The sequence below is a fragment of the Sceloporus occidentalis genome, unplaced genomic scaffold (genome assembly GCF_023333645.1).
Source record: "Sceloporus occidentalis isolate IW3139 unplaced genomic scaffold, rSceOcc1.0.p SCAF_19, whole genome shotgun sequence".
NCBI lineage: Eukaryota > Metazoa > Chordata > Lepidosauria > Squamata > Phrynosomatidae > Sceloporus > Sceloporus occidentalis.
This window is the reverse complement of record NW_028316999.1, coordinates 1,667,357-1,694,120: the sequence shown is the minus strand read 5'-3', so window position 1 is coordinate 1,694,120 and position 26,764 is coordinate 1,667,357. Positions and strand designations below refer to the sequence as shown.

General features: G+C 43.9%; 1 pseudogene; it reads right to left on the bottom strand.

Moving 5' to 3' along the window:
* Positions 1 to 1,454: 1,454 nt before the first annotated feature.
* Positions 1,455 to 26,154, bottom strand: LOC149302274 (E3 ubiquitin-protein ligase HUWE1-like; annotated as a pseudogene).
* Between the last annotated feature and the right edge of the window lie 610 nt (positions 26,155 to 26,764).

Sequence of the window (26,764 nt, the reverse complement as noted above, 5' to 3'; positions counted from 1 at the left end):
CTGACGGAGGAGAGCATTAAATGTAACCATTTCACAGATCTAGCTCAGGTTTTCCCGTAGAACTTGGTCCCGTGTAACACCGGATGAGGGATATCACGGAGCCGGGGATTGCAGAGCTCATGTATAGTCCCAGGTTAAAAGGCATTACAATAAAGCCCTTTAGAAAATCGTGGCTTTCGACATGGAGTTTTTAAGTTTAAACGATCGTGGCAGACTTAAAAATTCTCTGCACACGACATCAGAAAAGACTTTAAATGATAGCACGGAAATAAGGGGGCTGGAGATGGCACGATACGTTTATTCCAACAAAGACAAAACATAACCTGTTGGTTTTCAAACTAAACCTTTATTCAAACACTTGCTTTAATTACTCCTGAATGGTCTAGTTGACACAAGTGCTTAATCCCTATATTTTGTGCACAGCGTGTGAGATGTGTACCAGGAATGACAGGCTGAGAATAAGGTCTGGCAGAACTGCCGGGTTTGCTCAATCCGACCACTACCTGCAACCTCCTTCCCTAATCACAGCGCAGCCCCCCCTTTAACAGTCTCGGCCTTCCTAGTATCTGAAGACTTACAGAGAAACCTTGTATTAGGTTTAAAAATTTTCTTCATTTTTATTTTGATTTCAGAAAATTAAAAAAAAAAATCCCAACACAAAAAATAAGTCTAGCAATCCAAACTCAAAATCCAATTAGAAGGGAAAAGACTGAATAAATATAATCGGGAGAAACAAAATGGGGGGGGGTATTGAACAGAATGAACTTGGGCTGAACCGATTCAAAATTTTGATTTTTCCCATGACTTGCTGTGCCTTTTAAACTCTTTCGTCTGCCAGCCATCTTTTCCGCCCCATCCAATACTCTGAGCACCAACTGAAAGAGGGGCATTAAGAAAAACTGCATCAATAAGGTTCAGTGGTTTATTTACAGGTAAACACCTCTGTATTTTATTTGAAGCTGAAAAGAAAAAAAAATAGCGTTGGAAATAGTGGCTATTTCTTAACGAGAGTGCTCTAGGTTTCCGATTTGCGTCTTTTTTTTCCCCCCTCTATTCTCATCTTTATTTTAACGTTTCCACCAGCTTCTTTTTACCCTGCTATCTGAACTTTACTTTTTGAAAAAGTTGAGCATCACAACTCATCCTTAAGCAAACTGAAAAGCAAAACAGAAAAAAATATATATTTATATACTTATATATAATTTCCCCCCTGCTTCTCTCCGTTCTCCGTGTCCTTCAGAGCGGCATTTTTATCAATTTTTTTTTTTTTATTATTTTTCCCAAATCTCAGCGCAACAAGTTCACCATCGGAAGGGATCTAAGACAGGCGGCATCTTCAGAAGGCAAGTTCCTCTTCGTGGTGCCAGCAGGGTGAGCAAGATTGATGCATGGCTTGAATTTTTTTTTCTCTCACTAAAGTCCAGTAATAGAAAAGAATGCACGGTAAGGGCGTCCTAAGCCAGGCCAAATCCTTCTGAGCACTCCTGGATGGCCAACAGCAGCATGTGACGTAACTTTTCATAGCTTTCGTACGCTGGGAGGTCCAGCTGGTTGAAACTAAGAAAATATGGATAATTTAAAGCCAGACGTACAACATATATCGTGAAAAGTCCTCTAAGAGAGGGGTCAAAATGAATAATGTATACGATTACAGAGTCACCCACAGACATTCTAGAATACAGATGAGTCGTCCCTCATTTTTCTCTTACCAAGTATGGGCAGAAGGCAGTCTATCTGTAGATCGATCATCCCGGTGTATTTGGAATTTCTGGATGCCGTTCATTCCTTCTAGAGCAGCGAAGCCCTGCAGGGGAACTTTAGAGGTTCCAGTTACAAACTGAAGGAACTTGGCCCGGTCAGCCTGGTCGAAGGAGCTCAGCGCTCTCCAAAACCACTGAATCTGTGAGAGAAGACAGCACAGAATAGTTTGACATTTACAACCGTACCATAAAATACACGAGAGGAAAAGCTTCGAACGTCTAGAACCAGTTTTAATAGCAGCCAGGATTGAGCATCGACAGTAATTTGGGTCACTTCCACATCCCTGGCGATAAGATTGGCTCAAGATAACGGCGAGTTCAGATGGACCTGACTTTAAAGACTTCAGGTGGTTTCCTGGCTTGACTAACCTTCAGGAAGATACTAAAGTACTGAAAGCGGAAGAGCATTAAACTAAAGAGTCGTTGCTGATTTATGGCAGAATTTCAACAAATCGGCACAGATTAATAAAGGCTTGTGTTTCCAAAGCAGTATGAAAACTTGCATTACTGGTGTTAGGGACAGACCTCGGACATATGACTAGTGAATACGATTAATGTTCCATCTAATTTTTCTTAGTTGGCGTGCGCAGAAAATTTCTCTTGTGCAAAAATTTTCACAGAGCAAAAAATTTGTGCGCACGATATCTGTGCCGCATAAAGTTTCAAAAAATATATTATTTTTTTCTTTTTATATACTTTTGTACGCACAATTTTTGGACGTGTGCGCTCTCTTAGAAAGCTATGTGCGTGTGCACAAGAGCACGACTTAGAGAGAACACTGAATACGACAGACAGAAAGTCTCTAGTTCTGTACTGCCACCGACAGCCTAAGCAGCAATCTGTGTCAGGTAGGTTTATCATCCCCTCGTTGGAAGAATGTATAAAAAAGTACTCAGAGGGTTAGGGTTACTCAGAGTACTTTAATATGCTTTTATTATCATAGGGGTGTCAGTGATACTGTCCCTTTAAGCGGACCATAACTAAGGCAACATGCTGCTTACTAAGGGAGCTTTAAATTAATTTCCCAGACCAATCATGAATACAAAAATAGTTAATTTGTCAAACATATCTCAATCACTGGAACTCAGTTCTTTCCTGGATGGAGTTGGACTGGTACTTGTGATACTCTGTATTGGATTTCAGATCGTCAATGTCTATTGTGGGCAGGCCGGAAATAAGTAGCTCCAGTTCCTGCTCCGTGAAGATGGAGATAAGACGTTTGGGAATGATCTCATAGAATCCTTCCAGGAAAGCGGCCAGCTGCTTGCGAATGGCACCTGACGCAGAAAGACGTTGCCCAAGCCGATTACAAAAACAAGCAGCGGAGAAAGCATCAAGCTTAATCAATCACCAGGAAGCACAAAGCCATTGATGTACCTGTCATCTTCATCTGGCACACAAGGTGAACGTATTCCTTCTTGTTATCTTCAGTTACTAGAATGTTTGCCCCATTAGGCTTCAGATCACGAACTTCACATACTCCAAACTCTTGAACCTGGACAAACGGAGCAAAAAAACACCAAAAAGGGACACAATCAGCGCAGAATGTGAGGACAGAAAAAAGGATCTCACACGGTTGAAAATCATTTTAAAGACCAGTGCAGATAGCTGTTGAAGTGACACTTCCCACCATTGCATCTTTATCTGCATGCGCGCTTACCTCGGTGCTAAACGTCAAGTCATATCCCAGTGTGGAGACATCATTCTCGAGCAAGTAGACAAGACCTTGGTAGAAATGGTAATCTTCACTTTCCATGTCTGTGTACCTGGACCAAAGACACAGAACTGTAGATCACATTCAAATAGAACTCTCCGCTACGATGCGTTTGAGGGACGATACTCCACTTTTAATTTTAATGCCACAGTCCGTTTAAAAAGCTGCTTGGCGGACCCATCCTAACCCACCAGACACACTAATGCACAATGCGAGTTATGTGCAGATGGTCAAACTTACCGGACAGACTTGCCAAGGATGTGCTTGTAGAAGGACCGCGTGAAGTAACACTCAAGCAGTCTATTGTCATATACTGCTTTAGCCACAATACGACCCACAAACTTGAAGTAGCTGAGGTGGTTGGGGTTACAGTGCGATGAAGGGTTGATGGTGTAAGTGACACGGTCACCAGGAGATGTGCGGAACAGTGCATACATGGGATTGAACATCTCTCTGGAGATGATCATATACCATTCCCGGAGCAGCCCACCGGCATCCTGACCTTCCTCACCTTCAAACACTATGTACCTACAAAGAGTAAAGAGGAAACTTTGCTGCAGTGTCCATTAGAATATAAACGGCAAATGAAAGATAAAAGCTCCCTACTAAGGGTCACCACCGCATTAGATGATGGTTATCAACCACGTCCCACAACAGAAATCCCCATTTTCACACTAGGACACTTACAACCTGTTCTTCATTTCTTCAGGAGATTTTCGGTGAAGTTCTCTGTACGAGTCTTCAAACACATGGTCGCGTCGTACATGAACAGCCATGTCTTCTTTGCGCAGCCCTTCATCGAGACGCTCAAGCTCCTGGCGGAAATATCTGTGCAGGGAAGCAGAAACATCTTGTAGCAGCTTAAGCTTCCACAATTATCAAATCAAACACTAAAGCTCACTATTTATATATCACATCAATGTAGCAGGTGTAATAATGAATTGCATAAATGTGGCATATTTACAAATAAATACAACTTTAAAGTAGGGCTGCAACTAACAATTATTTTCATAATCGATTAGTTGGCCGATTACTTTTTCGATTAATCGATTAATCGGATAAAAAAATTTTTTTTTCATTTATTTTAAATTATTTAATAAAGTAACATAGGATGTTAAAAACAAACGGCAGAATAATTTTTTTTTCTTGTTTTTATTTCCCCAACCTGCCCCCTAGTTATGCATATTTGAGCCCAGGATTGCCACACTGCCCTCCCCACATATGCCTTATATACCCTATATGCCTTATACCCCCAGATATGTCACTCCGTCCTCCTCAGGTATGCCGTATACCCCCCTGATATCTCATAGTGCCCTCATAGGATTTGCAGACTCGTTCACAGACAATACTTTTATAAATAAATACAGGATTAATCTTCACTGCCCCCAGGATTTAGATTCCCCTCAGTTTGCCCCCCTTTACCTCTAACTGCACCTTAAGTTAACTTTATTAAATTAATTAAATTAACCCTCAGTCCTCAGCATTAAATTAATCCTGAAGAGAAGACCCCATTAACCAAAACTGCCCCTAAATTAACCCTGAAGACCCCATCTACCACAACTGCCCCTAAATTAACCCATTAACTATAACTGCCCCTAAATTAACCCTAAACACCCCATCAACCACAACTGCCCCTAAATTAACCCTAAACACCCCATCAATCACCACTGCCCCTAAATTAACCCTAAACACCCCATTAACTATAACTGCCCCTAAATTAACCCTAAACACCCCATTAACTATAACTGCCCCTAAGTTAACCCTAAACACCCCATTAACTATAACTGCCCCTAAGTTAACCCTAAACACCCCATTAACTATAACTGCCCCTAAGTTAACCCTAAACACCCCATTAACTATAACTGCCCCTAAGTTAACCCTAAACACCCCATTAACTATAACTGCCCCTAAGTTAACCCTAAACACCCCATTAACTATAACTGCCCCAAAGTTAACCCTAAACACCCCATTAACTATAACTGCCCCTAAATTAACCCCCACCTCCCCTAACTTTCAGCAGCCCAAATATTAATTTTATACTCACAGTTAGATGAGTGTCACAGCCATGGCGATGCTAAGGAAATGGGCGGAGCCAATCGACCGTTTGGCTCCGCCCCTTTCTTCCCTGCAGTCACTGCCGATTAGCCCCGCCCCTTTCTTTCTCCAGCAGCGATTGCAGGGAGGGACTGGAAAAAGGAAGTGGGCGGGCCAATCGGCAGTGACTGCAGGGAGGAACTGTAAGTAGCAACTGCTGCTGTGACTCCTGTGAGTCACACTAACGGATTATAACGCGAGGGGTATTTTTCAGAGCATTTGCTCTGAAAAAACCCTCATTTTATAATCGATAAAAATCGATTCAACTAATCGATAATGAAATTCGTTGGCAACGAATTTCATTATCGATTATCATCGATTTTATCGATTAGTTGTTGCAACCCTACTTTAAAGCGCGTAAGACACTTCTTGTTAGTATTCTTAAAACCCAAGGTACGATATACTTACTTGCGTTTCACATCAAAGTCCAAAACTCTGATATAGTCCACCAGAACAGCAAAGGGACCATCGGCAAGGTGGGTGGTAGACTGTCGTAGGATCTGGTTTAACACAGTGCGATGGGTCTCTTTAAATAAATAAAAAAATAACGTTAGATCAGTATAAAAGGTATTTGGCTTTAAGTCTCAAATAACATCTAATAACCTTCTACCTTTTCTACCAAGTACATAAAACTTAAGGTTCTTACCTGCAAAGCGCAGAAACTTCTGTGTGTCAGGAGGCAGGCTGTATGAGATGTGCATAGATGAAGGTTCCCGAGAAAAAAAGGGGTCCAAGGAAGAAGGGGTTGCAGACGTAAGCGGGGCCGGGGACAATGGAGGTGGCTCATCTTTAATGTGAGCTAGCTGGCTCTCCCTCGTGTCTCGTACTGGAGGCTTGCTTTCCCTTTCTGTTGCATGGACAAGGAAAAAGGCTTCTACTGCTGGTTGGAGGACTACAGAAGGAGAAAAACCAAGAACATGAACAATGAAGACTCATTCCATGGAAGAGAAATCGAAGAGTGTGAGCTGCGTAGCTTTGGTTACCCAGAACAGCATGCTGGTCATGAGACTCCTCCAGCTCTTTCAGGCACTCTCCCAGCATGTCCCACAACTCATCAAGGCTGAGCTGTTCACTCAGCAGCGGTAACTCTGGCAGCCGCTCTTCCTCTTTCTTCTCTGCAGCCTGAGAGCCTTCAGAAGCTAAAACAAGCACACAAGGTTACATTACATCGACTACCTGTTACACCCTGAACAAGTAAACATGGTTTGTCCCTGACCGCGCACTGACCAACTGACTGCGTGTCCTGTGTGGCCGGAGAGGGCTGGTCCACATCCATTGGAGACTCTTCTCTGCGAGCCGAACCCTCCGCCTGAACAAAATAAAGACTGATCACTTGGCTGACGAGGACAGCAAGCCTAGCCACATAAAATCAGGAGAGATGAGGCGGATGAAAAGTTTAGTTTAAAAACGCACAAGAATAAGCGGCAACTGATCACATGCATCCCACAAGAGGAACATCTCACATCGCCAGAAGCCGTGTACCAACCTGCTTCTGCTAAGCTTGGAAGAACATGCATAGGGCAAGCTAGGGATAAGCGTGACAAGGACAAGTCTCACGTGTACATAAAGATGGCGACAAACCAAGAGGCAGGAAAAAGGTGGGGTAGATTAAGGGATGAATAACAGCGTTCAAATTAAAAGGAGGGAGAAACAAACTAAAGGATGGATGTTCTGCCAGCCAGTCATCATGCTAACCGTTGCAGTTTGCAGCTGTCTTCGTGCCCTTTGACCCTCACGTACCATTTGTATAATGGCATCAGCCTCGGCCTCCAGCTGCTGCACAGCTGCCTGGATGCTGCTAGCCGAGGCCAGACTGGCAGCCCCTGCAAGAGAAGAGCGGAGAGGTCATGCAGTGCCTTCTATATTAATCCGCCAGGTGCGTGAGAGACACCTCTACAAACACCTACTTTCCAGCAAAACAGAGTAAACGTGCCCACTGTTACAATACACAGTTTTTCATGACCTTTAAGGTTTGGTAACACATTATAGGCTTCTTATAACCCCTCAACTACTCCGGAATGCTTTATGAAAAAGCTCGGCCCATAGTTGCAGCTTGAGTTATTAGACCAATTACACTATGAAAAAACTGGATGAGGTTTTCCACATTTTTGTATAAAATGCCTGATGAAGGGACCTGAGAGGTCTTGAAAGCTTGCAATCTATATTTACTCAGTTAGCCAATAAAAGGCATCATTCAAAAACCACTTGTCTTCTATGATCCCTATGGTAACCCAACAAAAGTTGCCCTTGCTCATCCCACTTTTTCTGATCCCTTGCGTCAGACACATGCAGCTTTCCCACCTAGTCGGCTGGTCTGCTTTGCCTTCTTGTTAGCTCGGCGTGTGTCGTCTCGGAGTTGGATGATGACCTGCAGGACTCTCAGGAATAACTTTTGCGTGGAAGTCTTTGAAGTCAGCATGGACATGGAGGGCAACTGTAGCTCCCTGCCACCTAGTGGGCGCTTCTGGGATGCCACGATCACCACGTTTTCCGCGATGTCAAACCTGGAGCGCAAAGACGGGGCGGGGAGAGACCTAACATTTTAGATTGACTACTGTCCTAATGTGTAACGGGTTTCCGGATAAAGCACGCGCCCAATGATTCAGGACAGCAATACTCACCTGCTCTGCATTTTGCCCTTTGCTTTGGTGTTCTGGGGCTGTTCTTCCGGCATTCCATCCGGAGAAAGGGCCTCACACTGAATACGTCTCTGCTGCTCCAAGTTATACTCGCGCAGTTCCGCCAAAAGGGTACCTGGATAGCAAACCAGCAACATTCAGTTTGAGAAAAAAAGCAAAATGTGTGCAGGCCGTGAAAGCGTGGGGTATTTCAGATCATCTCACCTATCTGTTTGCACAGAGTGTATCCCAAGTGGTGGGCTCCGCTAAGGAGCAGTTTCAGCACGGTGTCCCTCGTGCCGGCATCACCCCGCGAGAGTTGTAGTAAAACGTTTGCGGCATCCTCCAAGCCTTCCTCTGAACATGAATGGGATGTCAGCACCTGGGAAGGAGACGTTCTGCATGAACCTATACATCTGATTAGCACGTGCCTTAAAGAACCATGAAAGACAGGGTCGCCTAACCATGCACTGCAACATGCAGCCACCCACAGACCTATAAAATATTGGCTGTGAAGACTCATTTTTTTAAATTTGCCCAAATATGGGAAATTTGATCATTCCAATCGCTTACCTCAACAGAAAGCTGCAGCTGTTTCTCAGTTAGGCCTGATACCGCCATCTTTTCTGGGACACCACTGGCGTCGCTGGATTTAGCTGGAGATTTGCTGCTTTTTGTAACTGCTTTAAAAAAAAATAAAAAAATAATAATTTAGTATAAAAATAGAGGCTTTTACGGGATAGGGTTTATAATTAAAAATAATTTTTTAAGGTTGAACAGACCATCCAAGGTTTGGTGCGTTATAATACAGGGCATGACTGAAGTACTTACTGGACACCACACTTGTGGCGACTGCCAACGGCACGGTCACTGCTGGTACAGGCACAGGTAGTGAAGCGGCAGCAGGGGTGGGGGTAGGCACGGGAGCGGTTGCATTCGCTTGATTGACTTCCGGCACCTTATTATCAGGCAGGGCAATGGAGATGAGGGAAAGGAGACGAAGCAACTTTTCCGTGAGTAACGAGCTGCGTCGGATAACAGGATGTGACAACATATTCATGAGCTGTCTAAGAGGCGAAGCTTCCAGGCTGCACTGGGAGCTCTCGCCTTCTCCCCCCGAGCTCACGGGCACAGACTTTACAGAGGTTTTCCCTTTGCGGCTCACATTCATATTGTCCAATTTGACCAACAAGTCCCAGAAATCCGTGGAGATGTTGTTTGACCCAGTAGCACCCGACGGTGGAAGGCAGGGGCTGCAGGTGACCTTTATATTCCTCTCCCTGCCATCGCTGCTCTCTGCACTGCACTCTTTGGCGCGCTGCTGTGTAAAATGGCTGGGGAACACCTAAGGGGGTAAGAGATTGAGGTCAATGAAGAAAGCGGCACGTAGCTACATAACCATGTCTGGTAAATATCCTTAATATAACTACATCCCTTTCTACTCCTTGTTGACGTTGTGACCGCACACAAGCCTCCAGTACGGCAAAGTGAAAACGTACAGACTTCTTATATACACAAAGCCGCAAAATAGAAAGAACTGAAAGGTACATTATAAACAAATGGCACCGTTTTAATCATTAGCGAAAAAAAAGGATGGTATTAGCTAGAACTATGGCAGCCTATATTAAAATCTTTACAACTAGTAAATCTTCCATAGAAAGTTCTAAGCCTTACCTTGGCCAACTGGATAAGCGTATCCAACACATGCCTGCAAACCACCGGCGCAGCTTGTGGGTGTATGTGGACCGTGGAGCCACAGGCAGCATGCTTCTCAGTGTGCTTGCGCCCCAGGGACCTCTGGATTTGGAAGATATTGGTGCGACAGCCAAGAGCGGCATCCATGGACACAGAGAGCCAGGAAAGCTGGTTGGAGTTCTTGGAATCCACCCTGTGCATCAATTCTAACGGACGGCTGTCGTGGCTGGAAGAGCAGGACTTGACAGTCCCTCTCTTATCGGGGCCTCCGATGGGAGTCTTGGGACTTTCTATGCAGAGTTCACTCTCGCTGCTGCGTTGCAGGATTGACAGTAGACTGCGAATTACCCAGTTACGGGTCTGCGCGTGGTAACAGAGGTTGCGCAGGACGCGATGCAGCCGACTGGTGTTCAGCTTGGGCTCATCCACGAACAACAAGACGAGAAGACAACAGAGGGCCTCGTGGTCAAGCAACAGGCGTCCTCGCAGTCGCAACAGGCTGTCCACATTGCTGCCGGCCGGCCTGACGAGAGAGACTTGTTTCATTAAATTCAAAAAACCTTCACAGTTATCAGCAGACGACAAATTACTTCAACGGACCAAGACATCTAGAATTCACACAGATCTAACGAGTGGTGGGCATTTATTTTTTTGCTTTTTATCCTCATTTGTAGCTACAATTTTTTTTTTATTATTATTTTTATTTTTTAAATGATGAGCCTAGTTCATAATTTTTTTAAATGCGTAGCAACAGCCAATCACATGTATGGTAGACTTTAGTTGAGGCCACGATAGGAAAAGATGTAAAGTAACAGCTAACGTATCCTTATAGATCTGCATGCAGTAAAAAAGCACTGGAGTCTATACATGTAACATGGGCTAGAATGCTCCTTTAAAGCCGTCTTATTTCATGGTCTGTAAACCCCAGCTTTGCGATGAGATATAGACTTTCAAAGATGAATGGAGTGTCCTGCATTCATCCTACAGTCTATGAAGTTAAATGAATACAACAGATTTAAGCATACCTGGTGTGGGTGCTGCTACCACCCATCTGAAAGGTGCTTCCTCTCTGCACAGCCAGACGTGTGTATTAGACTCCTCTATTCCCACTCAGACGGCTTGTGAAAGCTTAAAATACATTTAACACAGAAACAAGGCATGTTGTGGTTTAATATCTTCTATTTTTTTCTTGTGACATACAGGATTACGCTTTTGTTGGTGTAATACATTTATTACTCATCTAAAAGTAGCCATCTGGCACACATACTGGCCCAAAGGCAAATCCTACCAAAGTCTTCAAACATAACAGACTTCACAACTAAATCAAACTGAAGTATGAGTCCTAAAAACACTACAACATTGGAAAAAAATATAGCCAGATGTGAAACTGAATAAAGATGAAAATCAAGCTAACCAGGTAGAACATTAGCCATATTTCCAAGGCTAGATTCTATTAGCAATGCATATCATGTTGCAGATACCTGGGCTCCTGAGTATGGCCGAGAGGGCAGACGTGCTGCTGTGACCAAACAGTCTCTCGTGCATTAGCTGTCTTTGTCTTGCCTCTTGTTCTCTGCGCAAAGCCTGAGCTTCAGCCGCAATGTCAGGGGGCATTACTGCTAGAACGCTGTCCTCCATATCCTCAAGAACACTGCGGCGCAGGTCGGATGGCAAGGTTTGAATGAAGGTCACGGGGTCCATGGGGTTGTCAGAAGTAGTGCTCTGAGCAAGTTCGCGCCTCTGCTGCTCTGCTCTCTGTTGGGCAAGCACCTAAGGACTGGTAGAAATGGCCAATTAATGGGGACAAGCGTTAACTCATGGATATAGAGGAAAGAAATGCATTACCCAGTGTGTGTGCCTGTTCGTTTGAACCGTACCTCTTCCTGTATGGCAGGTGGTAAAGCTGCCAAGAACTCTGGGCTGACCTCTGTGACACCAGCACTGCCGACCACAGGTGGTGGGATGACCGGCACAGCAGTAGGTGGTGCCCGAGCTGGCGGTCGGATGCCCAGCTGGTTCTGAAGCACCTCTCTGCGTATATCTTCTGGAAGAGCTGCAAGGAAGGATGGGTCCACTCCTTCGGGAGTATAAATACATATGGGACTATAGCATGGTGCTCAGAGAACATTACCACATCATTTGATGGCCGATTGTGCAAGAGAATTACCTGCGAGCGGATCATCATCTTCGCTACTCGTGGACGGCAGGGCTTCTTCAAGGATTCCAATGGAATCTGTTTCCAACAAGGACATGCTAGAATCTCTGACGGAGGGCAAATCAGAGGAGGGAGCACCCGAAGAACTGGAGAAAAAAAAAACAATGACCAAGAGAAGACTTAAAATCGGTCAGCTAATTTCAGAAAGTGAACTAGAACTGGTCATTGCTGTTGTGCTTCCAAACATAACTATCCACTAACTCATTGTCCTGAGCAGCATCAAGCCGCTTCAGGGAATTGGGTTACAGCAGGTCAGTTCCCCGTGCCCCACGGCGTGACGTACCTCTCCTCACTGTGTTGGGACACCGATGTCTGGCTGCTGGATTGACTTGGTGGCTCCACAACCTGTTGACCAACTGCGACACTACTGCTGACCAACGGCTGTTCTTGATTAACAACCCCAGATGCTTCCCCAACACCTTCCTCTAGAGGTCCAGAGGCGAGGCTACTAGTATCCATGGGTGAGCCCTCCAGCTGGCTGCTCACTGCAGTCAGGGCATCTGAATCCTCTGCTCGTTCAGGTGACAAGGAGGCTAACAAGGAATGGAGATATTTTTTCAGTGACTTGGCCATTTAGATTGTTCATACATAAGAAAGCTTTAGTCTTAAAAAGAAAAAAAAACTAATTACGCACAACAAATATATTTTACATTTAATATGTTCCATGCATGATTTTAGAAAATGCTGAATTTTCATCGTATAAGACCGAACCATTTCCCTGCATGATATAATACTGACTGATGGTGGGTGCTAGAGACAGTTCCAATGTTCCATCAAAACCACAAAAGGGAAACAAATGAACATATGTACAGAAAAGCCAAGAAATTGGCACAAAATCTAAAAGTCCAAGCAGGTCCAGATATATACATTAAGAGGTCTCGTCCTTGCTGGGGCTGGTAACAGATACCGCAGGAAAGACAGTAAACTGTATAGTTATCTCCTAGATCGGGTGTGACCCCAAAACTATACAATCTACTACCTCAGCCTGAAGCATCGCAGAATCCACTCGACTGACCTGTGAAGGAGACCGAGGCAGAAAATGCTGCACTATAAGCGATAAATACCTGTAAGGCTCAACTCGAAAGGCATGCTTCGCTTGGAATTGGAAGCCTGGGAAGATTAAGAACAAGGATTAATCAAACCGGTGCTATGCTGCTCAAAGTCACAAAACGTTCATGCAGTAATTCAAATCACAAAAACCTAGGATCTTTTGCTGAAGGTTGGCTCACTACATACACAAGAAAAAGTTCAAAATCGGGACAGACCTGTGAGTTCGGGTCTTTCGATTCCTTCTCTTCTTTAGCTTTATCTGCCATCTTGGCATCTTCTTCTGCCATTTGCTTGCGCCGCTTTTCACGTCGCTCCTCGAGTTCTTCGTCACGCAAAGCCTCCAAATGGTTTATTATTGGGACTTTTACAACTGAGAAACAAAAACACACAAGGTTCTCTAAACATTTTAACGAATATGGCTTACGCAAGAGAGGTCACTGAAAACAAGCCCATAAGTGATTGAGCAATTTGGAAAAATTTGTCAAAATTGTAAAATGTAAAGGAAAAATTTATTTTCATCCATTTACGAACTAAGTACATGTGAAACTCTGAACTGGATATAGCAGAGTCCTACAACAAACATGGCGTTGGTAAACTGATGTGCTTGTCTGTTTCTGAACCTGATGAAATAGTTTGCTCTAGGATGAATTACGTTCATCGCACCGAGGGCTTCTCACCTGCCACGCAGTCATGCATGCTTTCAGCATCTAGGACCTTACATTCTTCCGTCCAGCGAGTCAATGCGGTAGGAATACTGGAGAGAGTACCTGTAACAAAGCAGTATTTATTACTTAGAACTGTATTTATTACTGGAACATTAGCCCAAGATATGGACACATACTTCATGCATCACTAAAAATGCAAATCAAAGCCTGAAAGCTATTGTATACAGAGATTCATGTAAAAGGTCAAAAGTGATTCAAAAGGGACCTCATAAGCCGTGAATATAAAACTGGTCTGGAACTGCAGATGTGGTGGGGATAGAGATATATTATATTAGGTGTAATTATATATATATATATAGTGTAAGCTGAGGAATTGTAATATGATTGCAGAGTCAGTGGCACAAAGTACAGATGAGAGACCAGGAAAAGGCAGATTAATTCATATCTTTTAGAACACCTGACACCATAGAGGGAACGTTGGGACAAAAAATGAGTCTAAAAACAATTCATAGCCCCTTTAATGTCCCAAATCTCAAGAGCCCACAAAATGAAAACCAGAAACACTGCTGTGCTTGATTACTGTTGTCACTTACCAGCCTGGCTGGTGGCTGTGCTCTGATCATGAAAGAAACCATCCAGAAGTTCATCATCAGATCGAGCTATGATGTGGACATTATCATTTCCTACAAGGAGACGCGCCCGGCCTCGGCTCTGAAGAGGAAGGCTACTACTCAGCTGCAAGATATCAGCGGCGGCCGAGGGACCCAGCAACCTTAAAGGAAGCATGAAGCAGTGTTACCATTACCAACTTAGAAATCCGAAGAGACCCCTCATTAAATTCCAGCAAACCTACTACCAACTCTTTTTGGCCTTCAACAACTTACCTCTGCAATATTAAGGGTGGGTTTGGTTGCCTGTTGCCAGGACAGTGAACATGTATAGTGTGGCCGGTGTTGGTTGTGAGCTGCCGAAGAGTCCGCTGACTTCTACCGATTCCCTGTGCTAGGCGAGTAGTCGACGTCCCTGCACCAAGAGTGAGAGCACTGTGGTCTGCGTGGCGCACCATGAGAGGGTGCGTGGCGGGGATGTTACCAGGAGATGGAGGGATGTCGGCTGCAGGAATTGAGAACACTTTAGAAAAACTTCTCAAACTGATGCCCAAAATCTCCCTCCCTTGTTGGACACCTATAAAGTCAGCCCGTCCATTGCTTCTGCTACACTTTGACCAGAAAGCATCAAGGTAAGGTATTAAGGGCTATAGACTTGAAAATACAGCTTATATCACAGGCATCAAGGCAAAAATTAAGGCTTTCAAAGCACAGCCAACATGATTTAACAATATGCTACCAGAGAAAGCCACATGTGCTTATCTGAAAAGATCCAAAATGCAGCACTCTTGGTGCGGACGTTTAGAACCTATACATTTTTATGCCTTGCTGACTGAATGATTACAAAAAACAATGTTCTCTACGTGGAAATGCTATTTCAGACTTCTGCATGACCAAGAATCTTACTTGCGCTGGAAAACATATTGTCAAACTCAATTATGAGGTCGTCCTCTCGGTCAAAACGTTCAAAGCGCACAAGTGGGGAAGCATTCATGTCTGGGTAATCCTCATCCAGCTCCATCTCTAAGCAGTCGTCGTCATCATCCTCGTCTTCTTCTTCACCTTCCTCATCATCCTGCAGGAAGCATATTGGTCAGTATCCTCAGGAGATGCAATGGGTTCATTTACAGAACAGTCAAGCTTGATTTTCTTTATATTTAATATACATATGCATGGTTAAAAGGATATTTCAGAAAATGTTCTTAGCGAGATGTTTCACAAAGCTATTCTCTGTCTGAAACAGAACTAGATTTTCAAGCAAAGAAGTCCTCGTCTCCATGAAACATGGAGAATCTTACATTGGTAGGCATTGCCACAGAACTCCATCTTTTACTAATACCTGGTCATCTTCATCTTCCTCTTCTTCCTCCTCCTCCTCTTCTTGGCTGTCATCTTCATCCTCATTGCTGCCACTGCTGTCTTCCTCTTGCGTGTGCTCCTCCTCATCCTCTGGATCAAGGATGTTCATAGAATCTGCACAAATGACACAGAAGGTCCCATTAATCCAACAAACTAATATCTAATCACCTTGACAAAGCTGCTCGTTAGTTTACATGTTCTCATGGAGAACTGTAATACATTCTTGCATTCTGTGAGGGAGAAACAGCCATTACTGCTCAACAGATGGGAAGCCGCTTTTTGGCTATAAATTGCCCGTAAAATACAAACCTACATACTCCCATGAGACTTATTTAATCGTCCATCTGACCACTCACCTTCTCTGTTTGCCTGGAGGGTAGACGCTTGACTAAGGTTAGTCGGAGCCTCATCCATTAACACATCCTCTTGCGATTCATCTTCGCCAACTCTGCTCACTAAATGCAGCAAATGAGGCATACATTTTTTGTAACATGTACATTTTTCTAAACGTGCTACAAGAAGATTGGAAACGGTACTTACCTGCAGCTCCATCACGATCTAGAAGCTCATCTATCAAATCTTCAAGCTCATTTTCCACCTATCAAGAAAGGAGTGTATCAAACAAAGGACTCCAAACAGTAATTATACCAACAACTTTAGTCACTTTCTTCACTCCAAAAAGATCACTGTCATTACTTGCACTGAAGCTTTGGCATTTAACCATCACAAGCATCAAATACATTTTTCACATTTTTTTTTTTCAAATGGCTGCAGTTTTTTTTGTGATTTCAACAATTTCTAAAGCCCCTTAATAACTAAAGTCTGATCGTATATATATATATATATATATATATATATATATATATATATATATATAGTTACCTGCATTGCCTGGTTGGTGAGGACTTCTGGCTGCCCTGCAATAACTACAGTATCAGACTCCGTCTCTCCATCCACGTCTCCATCAGTTACTTCAGCCTGGGATACATCTGGATCCTCCTCTTGAGCCTCTGCTCCCGTTTCACCTACATCAAATGGTAAGGAATAAAGTAATGAAGAAAGCAAATCAGGGCATGTAACTTGCACACAAAGACAGGGAATTAAGGCGTCTCTTGGGTAGTTTCCAACATAACGTCAGTTTAAGCTCAAATTGAGCTCAAAGAAGGCAAACACAGCTCTCAAAACCATTGCTTTGTGTTATATGAACCATGTCATTTTTAGCTGGTCATTGATAGATCTACCTCTATTGATGTAACTTTACCTTTGCTCAACACAAATTTTAAGGCAGCTTGTGGCACCTACCCAATGGCTCATGACTCCATCAAATACATTTAAGTAATTACATTTGCTACCAGATAGAACGCACACGTTATGAAGACAAACCATAAACCAGCAGCAGAGATTTATGGGGCACAGTTGCTGGCGGTGGATGCAGCCGGTGCAGTTCTGTCTACCCGTGAAGAGTACATACAATGATTACCATACCTGTGTCTGGTTGGTTACTGTTGGGGTCTCTGGAGGCTCCATGGGTGTCCTGTTCTGATTTATTCTTTCCTGATGCTCCTTTACTACCAAACAGGCTGCTAGGCTGGTTGACAATCCGAGACAAAGTCTCTAGAGGTTTAAGGGCTGCATTTACAGTGTTGGCCATATTTGGGCTGCAAGAACAACAGAAAAAAACAGTTTTATGCACAACAAAGAAGCAGGACAACCCAGGGTCTTCACAGACTGTTTAACCGTGTCCCTGCCCTCAAGTGCATTTAACTGCATTAAAGCAACCCAACTGCATTAAACAGCCTTAACACACTTAAACGTTAAGTTGTTCACCTGGAGAGATCAAGGCTGTGAGGTACCCGAGCCAAGTCGCTGACAAGGCCCTTCTTTAGAAACAGTCGGATGATGTTGTTCATTCCATTGTGTTGCGTTTTGGTTGTTGCACTGCTATAGAAGCTGGAGGTCGATGGGCAGGACTCCATGATGGTGCTTATAATACACATTACTGCCTGTAACCTGGAAGACAAAATGACAGAAGGTCTAGCCCCTTAAACGCACTACTTTCTGCGGCACTATGTTAATGAGCCATAGACTTTATTCTAGTACTCTACAAGACTCAAAGGCCATACACAGAATCTAAAAAACACGCCACGCTTCCTACCTGGCATGTTTTTCTGTGCTTTCTGCCATAGCTAATGCTCGACCAAGGGCCGCTTTGACCTCATTAACAAGCGCCACCTGTCTTCTGCATTTTGTGTGTGTGGCAAGAGGTGGTCCAAAACAAAAGCCAGCACACTACAATCCTACCAATACAAAACAATTAATGGCATTGTAATTCTCCTACCAAACCTGAATACCACATAAGGCTAATGGAATCACATACCTCTTTAATAAGCTCTGACTGCCCAGAAGTATAATTACAGTTGGCAATCAGCGTAGCAATACCCACGTACGACCGGACTAGTTCAGCCAGCAGCCGGAGGATGGTAGAGGTAGGAAGCAGGGGTTTACTAGCTCTTGCTTTAAGTCTCCCGTCCTCTGAATTCCGCTCTGATTCCTTATCCTTCTTTCCTCCCTCTCTGTTCTCTTCTGGGGTCAATGCTGCCAAAAGGGAAACAAATTAAACAGCACTCACAAAAGCGGATTGTTAAAGAAAAGCAATCGGAATCTGTATGTTTCGAGTGCAGCATCAGTGTCTCTCCACCTAATGTATTGGTTTGTCTTAGTCTGTCAATTCTCATCTTGTCAGACCCCTTGAATATATGTATTGTATTAAGCGCTGCATAGATTTGGTGGCGCTACATAAATAAAAGATAATAATAAATAATTGGGAGTTTGTTAAAACCAGCCGAGATGACTGTGTACTGTAACTCCAGATTATGAATGACTGGGAAATGTATCTGAATTATCTGTTGTCGGGATCTGCATAATTACTCCTCCTGTTGCGTTCTCTGCCTTAAGTTGCTAATTGTCATCTACTTGTTTATGGCAAGGAGAAGGGAGAGGACTTCAGAACAGGGAATGTAATAGATAGACGACCCTGGCAGAACATGCCGTCACCAATGTCAGCTTCCATGAAATTGATGTGTAATCTAAATATATCAAAATCATTTCCACTGACTGCCAAAGACACAAGCTATAGGTAGTTTAATTATGCTCGACACTGTGATTGTCTTTAAAATTATCAAGTTTCACATCAGAAGACATAGCTATTTTTTTTTAGGATACACTTTAGATGCACCCTATTTAAGTTATCCAACTTCTTACACCTAACATTAGAAACACCATCTATAACTTCTAGATTTTCCCTCGCTTGATGTAATTTTATTCGTTTGTATTGGAGTGTACTACCAGTATCACAAAATGGACATTTAAGAGGCATTCAAGACTTAAGCACGTTAGAGTGAGCGGCATACCTTCTCCTTGAGGAGTTCCAGATGGAGGAGTCTCAGTGGAGGTGCTGTCTGTGGTAAAGACCCGAGCCTACAAGTAAATAACAAATGTCAGAAAAAGGTATAGCTAATTGATAGAGAATATTCCACACTACCAGCATGCTACAAAAAACACTCAAGCATGCAGCAAATCACAACTAGTAAACAAATAGTATAACACATGAGCAATACAAAAACTGTAGCATAATTCATGATCATTATATCCTTACATTGATAGCAAAGCTGCTTTGAGCATCAAAGTCACTACCCGGTCTCGTGAGGTCACGATATTGCTGGAAAACCTCATCACCCATGTCCTGTAAGATCTGACTGACCTCCTGGTTCATACCCACAGGTTTTGGCTCCGTCTTTTCTGCTACTGCAATGGAAGAAGATATTTTAATTTTTTTCTGCCGCAGAGCCAACATCGCATTACATCTAGACCGAGGCGGTCGCTCTACCTCACACTGAAAGTAGCAATAAGGCCTAGGTACCTTCGTTTGGAGCATGGTAAGCTGCAAGTGCGTTGAGCATGTCATAGATCACTTCCTTAATGGTATCAGGGATGACTGGAAGCGTGGAAGGCTTCACAGGTGTTGTCTTTACAAGCTGTACTGCATTGGGCCCCTTGATACGGAGATTCTCATACTCATCATCTGAGGCTGAAAATGGTAAAAATAAATGCTTGACATTAAGTTACAAAACAAGACCGTAACGTTTTCCAAATCACAAGTGGAATTACACAGTCAAGGCCTACTCTACAATTATCCTGCGGACCCACAAAGACATTTAAACTGAGAACGTAAAAAGCTTGTTGGTGAATTCCGTTGTGTTCCTACTCTGCTACTCACCAGTTCCCGATCCTCTCGGTGCCGGCAGAGCTATCCGAATGCAGTTGTTTGCCACTTCGGTGAAGATGTCAGGATTTCGGCAAGCAGCTGGGCCCAAGACACGAAGGATATAGTTTATCTCCTGGGAACCCAAGCTTCCAGACACTACACCAGAGGTGGTACTACCAGCCCCACTTGTGGCTGCAGATCGGACAACCTGAAATTTAGGACAGGGGTTTAATACATATATATATATACACACACACACCTACATATATAGTCTTTGAGGTATTTTTTTGGCATTAGCCATGACATACCTTTTCCATAGTGTGCCGTAAAGTGCATGGATCTTCTATGATGTGTCTGAAGAGGAGAGTGACTAGCGGGGTGAAGCCATTAAACGCAGAGGTCTGATTCAAACTGAGGATCATGCGTGTGCTCTTCAGCTCGGCAAACATCTTGGCGTATTTGTGGTCACGTGTAAGACGTAGACACAGCCGCAAGGTAGCATGCAAAGTGTCCGGATCCACTGGGACTCCCAACATGCTGACACGCGAACGAATGAGAATGGTCACCATCTCTTCAGTCAGCCCCTGGATAACAATATCCCCAACTTTTGGCTCTTCAACAGGAGGTTCCTTTTCTGTGGTGGCATTTTCTGAAGCAGGAATGGACTCTGAGCGTAGAGGAAAAAAATTCATACGCATTAAACATGTTCAACGTAGATGTATAAACCTTTACACAGAATTCTTCTGCACTCCGTTAAGACTAAAACACGTCCTACCAGAAGACTTCTCCTCCTTTGGTTTGGCATCCAAGTCCACTTCTTTTGCTTCCTCCAATGTTTTCTCCAGTTCCTGGCCATTTCCATTCTTGCCACCTTTGACTAACCTTGGAACACGCAGCAAAGTAAGCATTACGGGCCTCCTATTTCCAGTTTCTTCATTTACCTGCAAGACACGTCATTGGTGAGAACCAAATTTACCTCCATCCAGCTGCGTAGCCTGACCCGACTGGAGCAGACAGCGTTTATAGCAGTCGACTATCTTCCAAATGGCCTTTTGGACTATATAAATGGAAATCTCGCTGTACCTAAACCTTAATCCCAAAGTGTATAATTCCAGAAAAGCGTGGTTAGAAAATATAAAAATCAATGTTGTGAATCATCTGCACCATGGTGGTAAACTGAACTGTGTATCTTCGTCGGCCGGCAGTAAAACGCACGCATGTCTCGCCGGCTTTCCACGCGGTGTCAATGGTGCTGTTGTTGCTAGCACTATAGCTACACCATCGACCTGATCTGTCATCAAACCAACGCCAATTGTTACCATTCGACTGTAAATACTGGAGAGGAAAGAAAAAGTAGAAATACACTTTACTCAAGGAGATAATATAATTGGACGTTTGGCATAAGAAATGCCAATACGTGTACTGGAGGGAAAATAGAACATTAAGATTATTATACCCGGTTCATTTGCATTCTCCTCTTGGAAGAAATGGACGTTTTTTCATAGAAGTCAATCAGTAGTAAGACAGGTGTAATCCACCTAAAAATGGGGGAGAAAATATAAAGTGCATGACTAACAATATTATTTACAACTTATTTATACCCAGTACTACCACAAAGTTTTAATGTATTTGGTATCCATTTACACTAATGAAATGAAGCCACAGGTGGTGTACAATCCTAATTCAACTCTTAGAAGGTAGCTATCAGATCATCACTTTTAAAAGCAATATAAGTCTGATAGATTGCCATTATATCACACAATAAACGTGTTTGAGATGGAAACATATATAGGAAGACTGATACAATATGTAACGCCACTCTTATTAGTGTGAGAAGTTTTTGGCCTGAAAAATCCACGGAGGCATTTGGGAATCATCAGGTGAGAAAAAGACTGAAAGGCACGTGGGATGAAGACACAAACGTTGGTAGTCCGGAGAATATATAAATATCACTGAAAGCATCAGAGGACACACTTTCACACCATCTGCACATTTGGCTTTGCTGGGGGGCAGCGTTTCAGAATTCACCAGGTCTTACTTAGGAGTTTGCACCTCCTTCTGCTCCTTGGCAGCTTGCAGACACAGCTGAACCACTTCCAGCAGCTTAATCAGAACATTCAGGATGCCGCTCATCTCCACAATCCGGGCACACGGCAGCTTCAGCTCCTGACCAGACAAAACGTTAGGATCACCAGTTACTCTTACATCAAACGAGAAGACATTATCAAACGTAATACAGTACAGCCTTACCGGACTTTTCAAATGAGGTTGGTTTCTGGTTATTTGTCATTAACAGCTTAAATGTGTTACTATTCTGAAGCTTTCACGTCACACTCACTGCGGTATTACAACAAAGTACGCAGGGAGCGGCCGGATGCATCCAGGAGGAGCTGCACTCCAGCAACAAAAAGCACCGATGGGTCTAGCTAAATGCTTTTGAGAGGTTAGCCCACAGACCCCCCATATGTTTGGGTGAAGGAAGCATCTCTTGCCAGTTGAACAGAGCCACACATTTGAATTCTAACAATGGATGGACCCGGGGAAGCTGACCAAGCAATTACCTGCAGCTATTATGATAGAGGGGTCCGTCTCTACATCACCATACACTGCCCCTCCACATTAACTTGCTCTGAACAGCTGCTACATAGTTCTGCGAGGACCACTGCAGTAATTACTATTACAATAGATGAGGTCCATGTTCTGCCATTCCAGGCCAGACTAACACTCACTAGGTCAGAATTCAGGATTATTCCCAGAGCAGTCAAACGCAGATTAAACCTTTCGTGACCCTTATGACATACAAAATATCCTATTAAACATGGTCTAGATTGACTGCTGATTGTGTTTGACGGTGCTCGGCGCAACCACCACCAACTGCAGAACTTGTTCTACGCTACTCTAAATGGGTTTAGGAATAATCACCTCAAAAAGCAAAGTCAACAACAGGATTCGAGTGGCCAGGTTAGAAGCCTGAGGAAGCGTGGCCATCTGGCTGATCCATTCTGATACGGTTTTAGTGTCGCTTGTTGTCAACGGCAGAGCGGCTTTAATGAGGACATCAGCAGCTTCCCACACCTGCAAGAAGATGGAATACAGAAGAGTGATAAATGGAAGAGAAGCAAGGGCTACGTAGATGACTTACAGCGTAAACTTGCCTTACCTGGTTTACAACTTGTTTAAGAATCAGGTCTCTGTAGTCTGCCCCATTGCGCTTGATGGCGGTCATAATGAGGTCACACACGCGATACACCGTATCGGGCAGCTCATCCAGCAGGTGGAAGCACCCAGGCAGCATGGTGTCTGTGAAACTATGAAGCTCCTCCTGTTCCAGCGGCTCCGCATCCTGAAATTTCTCCAAGCATTTGGCCTGCTCCTCCTCTTGCTTCTCGCGCGCCTTGCGTTCCTCCTCCTCTTTCCGACGGGCTGTTTCCTGCAGGGGGTCAACAAGCAGAAATTTAGGGGAGGAAAAGCAAGGTTGAGACACACACTGTTAACATTCAAGTGCTTTTAACAAAACAAAAAACAATGGCCTGTGTAGACTGCAACTGTAAGCCACGCAAGATCAGGGTGCTTTTGTCACTCAAGAGACTGTTGATGACATTAACAAAATATACATATATACAGTATATTTATAATCTGTGAAATATCAGACACCCACTTCAGCTGCTGTGTTACAAGGGAATAAGTGTGCTGGGGTAGAGGCAAAGATACAGTGGATGGGGTAAAAAAAATAAAATGGGAAGGATATATGGGAAAGGAAGGTGGGGTAAGAGGAAGTGCTCAACCTTTTCTAACGCAGGCACAGGAACCAGTGCCTCTCAAACCCTGTCCACACGCTGAGCTGCTGCTTATTTTTTTTTTTTTTTTATAATGGTTATTTTTTTTTATTTACTTTTTTAAAGCCCTGTCTGTCAGCCTGACCACATTATCCCATACTGGGCTGGTACTGTACCTCGGGCAACTCTGCCCTCTGTTCCATAGGGATATCTTGTCCAGGGCCGGCCCTACAATGGAGCCGACTGGGGCAATTGTCCCAGGCGGCACTTCAGAAGGGGCGGCACTTTGCCGCCCCAAGCGGTTTTTTTTTTGTTTTTTTGAAGTGGAGGAGAGAGAGAGGGGCACCGAGTGGTTTTCGCTTACCCGCTCGGCGCCCCTCCCTCTCTCCTCTGCGGCGAGTTTCCCTGTTCGGTCTCTGTGCCGGCTTGTAATGCAGAGCGCCGGAAGTGACGTGAATTTCCGGCGCTCAGCATTACAAGCCGGCACCGTGGCAGCACAGGGAGACTCGCCGCAGGACTGTTTCAGAGTAAGTACCGGTGGGGGGCGGGTAGATAATGCCGCCCCCCCTCGGCGGGGGGCGGCATTTTAAACTTCGCCCCAGGCGGCGTTAAGTCTTCGGCCGGCCCTGATTACAAAGTCTATGACGCTGATAAATTCATATAAAAAAGATCCACTCCCTCCAGCACTTAAAAAGTGGGAAATAGATTTAAATAGGAAAATTGATATATCAGATTGGGATCATGCATTGAATCTCACTAATAAATATATTCATAATCTGAATTTGAACGAATTACAGTTCAAATTAATGAACAGATGGTACAGAGTACCAACAATTCTAACAAAAATGTATAAAAATAATATTCCAAATTGCTGGAGGTGTGGGGCATCTAGAGGTGATGAGTTCCATATCTGGTGGAGGTGCACCCCTATTTATAGATTTTGGAAAATCTTCCTTTCATTTGGAAGGGATTTTTGGTCCCGAATGGAGATTGACTCCAGACCTGGCATTACTACATTTGAATCTCCCTAATTTAAATAATAAAGATCTCCGATTCCTCCTACATTTGTTAGTATCTATTAAAATAGAAATTGCAAGAAACTGGAAGACTCGATTTCACTAGCTCCCCCTCCGGAGGATCCTGAACTGGGACAAGTGGGACAGCTCCATCCCTTACAATTGACACACACCTGGGTTTTACAAGGATGTTCCCAGGCTTGTGAAGGACACAACAATGAGTTCAAGGCATTGACTTGGCCTCCAAATTCCCCAGATCTCAATCCAAGCATATGTGGAATGTGCTGGACAAACAAGTCCAATCCATGGAGATCCCACCTCGCAATTTAAAGGATCTGCTGCTAAACTTCTTACTGCTAAACTGTATAAGCTCTTAAACCTGTAAGAAAAGCAAATTAATTATAATTAGGATATAGAAAGTACTTAATTATAGACATATGATACCAGTCTGATTACAAGTTTTTCTGAGTATAATATGTATCCTAATCATCTAATCAGATTCTCTTCTCAGTATCAGCTTTAGATTACTGTCCACACCTTCCGCTGAAGTTATCATCAGATATATTGGTTGGATAGGATCACAGTAGCTGAATTTGAGTTTGTTGTTAAGATCACAAAAAAAAAGTAAATGTAAATGTTACCTTTCGTGATTCACTATTCTACCAGTGTTTAAAGCAGGGATGCCTAGTGTCACAGTAACCCCTGAAGTTGAGGACACACGAGGGTATGTTTGAGTTTGGGAGGGGGGCACTGATGGATTCCTGGGGAGACTCCTTACCTGTACAGTCCCCTCTTATGTTTAAGTCACCCTGTGCTAATTGGGGGGCACAGGGTGAACAGGAAACCTTGTCTGGTCTGCCCTAACTAGACTCCCATGAACTAGCCGGCTATGGGGGCTCTACATGCACAGAAATGCTTGATGCGCCTGACCGGGACCTAGCCACAAATTCATGAAACTGTTTGGCAACTAGAAACCGCGGTGATGCCCGCCAACAATTGGACCTGCGTCACTACAGACATCCTTTGTCCCACCACATCGTTCTTTTGGGGTTATACTGTACTCGTGGTGTGCAACACTCGGAGGTGGTTACGGAGAGGGAGCTCATCTGGGAACCCTGGTGGAACTATGGCCCGGCCATCGTGTGGAATATTCCCGGTGACGTTTCCGACGCTGTCGCTCAAGGTCGGATCAAGTTGCTTTTTGGAATACAGTATAACGTCCTCGAACTCTGGGCTCTCCAATGGTGTGGGCTGCTGTAATACCTCACTGTCTTTTTCAGGACAGCCACAGCGCCAACACAGCTCAAGGTGCAGCGGCATCCCCCTTCTCGCTACAACGCTGGTTCTGTCTGGCGCTGAAGGGGTTAACCTAAGGTGTCCCAGCAGGAGGAAACGTAGTTTGGCGAGAGTATAACAGGACCCTGCCAATAAAAACAGAGTGGTATTGCTATGTAGGGCTGCAACAACTAATCGATAAAATCGATAATAATCGATAATGAAAATCGTTGCCAACGAATTTCATTATCGATTAGTTGAATCGATTTTTATCGATTATAAAATGAGGGTTTTTTCAGAGCAAACGCTCTGAAAAATACCCCTCATTATATAAACCGTTTCAGTGACTCACAGCAGCAGCTCCTACTTACCAGCCCCTCCCTGTAATCACTGTGACAACTGGCCCCGCCCCTTCCTTCTCCCAGAAGGCCAGAACCACATGGCTGTGACACTCATCTAACTGTAAGTATAAAATTAATATTTGGGCTGCTGAAAGTTAGGGGAGGTGGGGGTTAATTTAGGGGCAGTTATGGTTAATGGGGTGTTTAGGGCTAATTTAGGGGAAGTTATGGTTTAGGGGCAGCTATGGTTAATGGGGTGTTTAGGGTTATTTTATGGGCAGCTATGGTTAATGGGGTGTTTAGGGTTAATTTAG